This window comes from Rhagoletis pomonella, unplaced genomic scaffold (genome assembly GCF_013731165.1).
Source record: "Rhagoletis pomonella isolate Grant_MI unplaced genomic scaffold, Rhpom_1.0 Rhpom_scaffold_02871, whole genome shotgun sequence".
Taxonomy (NCBI): Eukaryota; Metazoa; Arthropoda; class Insecta; order Diptera; family Tephritidae; genus Rhagoletis; species Rhagoletis pomonella.
In genome coordinates this window covers 19,541-24,210 of record NW_023461424.1, presented here as the reverse complement: position 1 = coordinate 24,210, position 4,670 = coordinate 19,541, and positions in this window count along the sequence as shown.

Genomic DNA, 4,670 nt, shown 5'->3' with positions numbered 1-4,670 from the left:
CTCTATTCCGGAGGGGCTGGATTGGAGGGGATTGGTTTAGGCCATGAGGCAGTTGGTTTCTCGAGCCAATCGGGCCCGTTCCACCATAAGGAGCACTCAGCAAAATCTTGTGGTTTACATCCACGCGTTCCTAAGTCTGCTGGATTATCACCGCTGGTTACGTGGCGCCAAATGGTGTTGCTGACATTTTAAAGAATTTGAGTGATCCGGTTGGCCACATAAGTTTTCCAGGAATGTGGTGTTTTTTCCAGCCAAGCTAACACGATTGAGGAGTCCGACCAGAGCGTTAATTCATGAGGTGGCAGATTCAGTTGGGAACGGGTAACAGCGGTTAACCTCGACAACAACACAACCCCACAAAGTTCTAAACGTGCAAACGTATCGTTTGCAGCGGTGCAACTTTGGTTTTGGCAACAAAAAGGTGAGACGGGAAGTTATTTTCTTCGTGTTGCACTCTGATGTAAACGCAAGCGTCTGAGAAACAAGCGGCTTTCGGGCGAGAAGCGCACCCAACGCGGTATGCTGATAGCGCTTATTGCCTGGAGGTCTTAGCGGAAATTGTTCCACTTATGGGAAGACGTAGGCTTCACATGCTCGTCCCAGTCTGTTCCCTCGAACCACAATTGTTGGAGGAGGATTTTGGCAAGTATCATTATTGCGATAGCCATCCTGCCGGGTCGAAAAGTCTCGCTACGGCCGACAGTATTTGTCATTTTGTGTTCGACTTAGATGCGGGTAAAGGATCGTACGAGTACGAGAAGGAGTCAGTAGTGCGTTCCATCTTATTCCAAGCGTTTTGGTTGAGCTTGTATCCTGGCATTTGAGAAACTCAGTATCTAAGACATCAGAATCTGGGATTATTTCAAGAATTTTTGGATAATTTGCTGTAATTTTTTTCAGTGGAAAGCCTGCCGATTTTAGAGCTCCGATAGTTTGGGTTATAGAGGTGATAGTGGACTGTATATTGTGTCAACCAGGGAGTACATCATCTACATATGTTTCGTGTAGTATGATGTTTTTGGCGAGGGGGCATTTTTCTTGGCAATAGGGAGCTAACTGGTGGAGCGTGCGAATTGCAAGATATGGGGCGCAGTTAACACCTAAAGTGACGGTTTTTAACTTAAAATCTTCGATTGACAGGTTAGGGGCTTTCCTAAAGATGATCCCTTGGAAATTTTGATCTTCTTTATGGACGAGTATTTGGCGATACATTTTCTCTATGTTGCCATTGAAAACGAGTTTATAAAGACGCCATTTGAGGATAATGGACGCCAGGTCGTTTTGGAGTATTGGGCCTGTATAAAGAACGTCATTCAGGGAGTTTCCTGAATGTGATGTCTTAGATGCGTTAAAGGCGACACGCACTTTTGTCGTTTTACTGTCGGGCTTTAAGACAGCATGATGGGGTAAGTAAAATTAACAATATTTTCCGTTTTTTATTACTTCAATGGGTGAAGCCTGCTCCATATGATCCATTTGCAAGTACTCGTTAAGTACTTGTCGCGCAGTTCCGGCTTTTTCTCCAGAGTCCTTTCGATGCTTATGTACTGCTACTGTGCTGCTGGGCGGGAGTGTCCTGGGGTAAGTGCATCCGGGAATTCGGGTTTGAAAGGGAGTTTCACGACGTAGCGTCCATCCTTTCGTTTGGTGGTCGTGGTCCTGTAGAGCTCCTCACAGAATTCGGCTTCCGCTGATTTGGGTTGAGCGGTTTCTATCTCCTCCTGCTCCCAAAACCTTTTGAGCAGCGTGCTGAGTTCGGGTTCTGTTGCCTCCGTAACTCGGGTGGAGAACGTCGAGATATGTTCTCTGACTGGACCTCTGAGTATCCAACCGAATATTGTGTTTTGGGCTACTAAGGTGCCGCAGACGTTGTGTTCTAGCCCTTCGGGGAGTATTTGGGGAGTCACATCGCTTCCTATCACGATGTCGATTTTCACCGGTGTGAAGCAGTCAGGGTCCGCAAGTTGTAGGCAGCGTAATTCCTCTATATTGCCGTTTGACACTTTAACTGTGGGTACAAAGTGAGTAAGTTGTGGGATAATGATGGCACTAGTTGTTATTTTCTGGCCCAAATTGGATGAACAAGGCGTTATTTCGCACGTTTTATTCGACCTTTGTAACACCATTCCTCCCATTCCGGAGATTTCGTAAAACGTTTCTCTGGTGGGTAGGCCTAGTAGTTTCTGTACTCGTGACGCCAAAAAGGTTTTTTGTGACCCTTGGTCGACGAGAGCACGAACTTTATGATATTCCCCGGCAAAATATATTGGGACGACTGCCGTGGGGAGTAGGGTTGTTGCGCTGCTGCTGGAAAAATGGGATGTAACTTGTTGGGTGTTGGGATCAGGTAAGTTCTCTCCCAGCGCATTTTTCCTCGCTTGTTCGGATGTCGTTGGATTCTCATGATCTATCCGACTTTGAGTCGCCATTTGGGTAAGGGTCTTTTGGGGTCTTGCGTTGGCCCTAGATGATTGGGATTGCGGTTGGAAGTGCAGGAGGGAGTGATGTCTCTTTTGGCAGTATAAGCATAAAAACTTGCTCTGACAATCATTTTTGATGTGGGAGTATGAGAGGCAATTCTCGCAATATTTATTGTCCCTTACGAACTTGAGGCGATCAGTTATGGACAGCGCTTTAAATTTCACGTAGGTTTTCATTGGGTGGTTTTGGTTACATAATTTACATGACACTTGCTGATTTAGTTCAGTGTGGAAATTATGGGTCCTATTTTTATTCATGAAAGTTGAGTTTTGGTTTATTGATTTGGGGGTGAAATTTGGCAGAGACGTTCTTGCTCTGCCCGGGCGGTAAGTGTTGAGTCTCTCCACAACTTTATATCGGGTTGTCAAGAACTCATTCATATCTGCCCACAGCGGTAGTTATTTTCGAGAACTTAGTGACTGTTCCCACAGGGAAAGGGTTTCACTGGGAGGTTTTGATGAACAAATATACACAAGGATGGGGTCCCAGTCGGAGGTTGGGATTCCTTGTGCGGCCAAAGTGGATAAGCAGTTATTTATTGTTGTTTGAAGTTTCTGAATCTGCTCGCCGTTCTCTGAGTATATCTGTTGGAGACCAAAAAGGGTCTTCAGTTGGTTATCAACCAATATTCTGCGGTTCTCATACCGCGCTTTCAATGCGTTCCAGTCTAGTTTGAAGCTTTCATCAGTCAGTGGGTATTGCTTGACCAATAGCCCTGATTGGCCTACCATTTTTTGACGCAAATTGTAGAGTTTCTGGGCTGGCGTTAGCGTGAGGTGATTTCCATAGACTGCCGCGAACATATCCTCAAAGGCCGGCCAGTCTTCGTACCCACCATGAAAGACTTCGGTGTCACATGGTGGTACTTTGAGAAAAACTTCAGAGGTGTTTGAAGTATTTGGGGGGTTTCTGGGTTTTGGAGGTAGGGCCAAGATCTGGAGAGCGTCTAAAGTCTAGGACATACAATTTTCATAACTCTCTGAGCATTTTTTATATTTTTGTTCGATTGAGCCACTTGACTCATCGTGATCTCCGGAAAGGGATACTGCTCTAAAGGATGCAACGAGTGATTCCCACAATCTGTCCAGTTGATGGATCTTGACCTTCAAAAGGGATTCTGTCTGGTCAGCTATAAGAGTTGCTGACCATGTAGATTAAAGGACTCTAATCTATTGCTTTCAAATATGAAGGCTTGGAGGCTTGCCTCTGAATCATTATCAGTAGCAGTTATGGATTTCTTTTCCATTGTGTGTGAGATGGATAATTTGGGTTGGGTCAATTATATAAAATATAACTCGTTATAATATTAGGGGGTTGAATCGAGTTTAATTATATTTAAAATTGATTTAAAATAAATCTTTGGTTATTTTATTTATTTTGTATGGGTACTGGTTTTGTCCAACTGTGAGTCAGTTGCTTTTTGCTACACTGTACTGTCCTAGCGCGTCTAAGTCCAGTAACAGTGATTTTTATGTGCAAAGCAAGAGTGTAAAAAAAGGGTGGAGCCTATTTATGTACGCGTTGGTATGTATGTATGTACTTACCTCGGCGGTTTTTTCTATGTGAATATATATATGCTATATGAGTGCGTGGTAACCGAATTATATTCGAAATGTGGCTAACGGGTAGAAAAGGGTAAACAAACCACCACGTATTTATCGGCTTTTTTTTCTGAAATTTGTTTGATTGAATTTTTCTTTCAATACGCTTTCCTTCTGCACTTCACAGATACCTTTTCATGGTTCAAAAGAAATAAAATAAAAGTAGGAAGCCCCTGGTGGAATTCGAACCCGGCACCTTCTGGAAGCTAACAAATAGCGGCACACTCCTCTGCACGCTCGGCCACTGCCGACTACGCATGTATGCTTTCAAATGTTTAGCTTGAGCAAATAAAATACAATTAGTGCCCTCACATGTCATTATCTTTTTCGTACGTTTTCCGGATACGAAAATTGATGATAACTGTAGAAGTTTTTCTATTCGTTTTCGGATATGGAAAATTGAAGTAAACTGCACTTTCGAACGTTTTCCGGATACGAAAATTGATGATAACTGTAGGAGTTTTTCTATTCGTTTTCGGATATGGAAAATTGAAGTAAACTGCACTGTCGGCAAAATTTACGTTTCTTTGCTGGCTTTGCTATATACATACGTATGTTTTTGCACTTGACTGAGCCAATATTAGTATG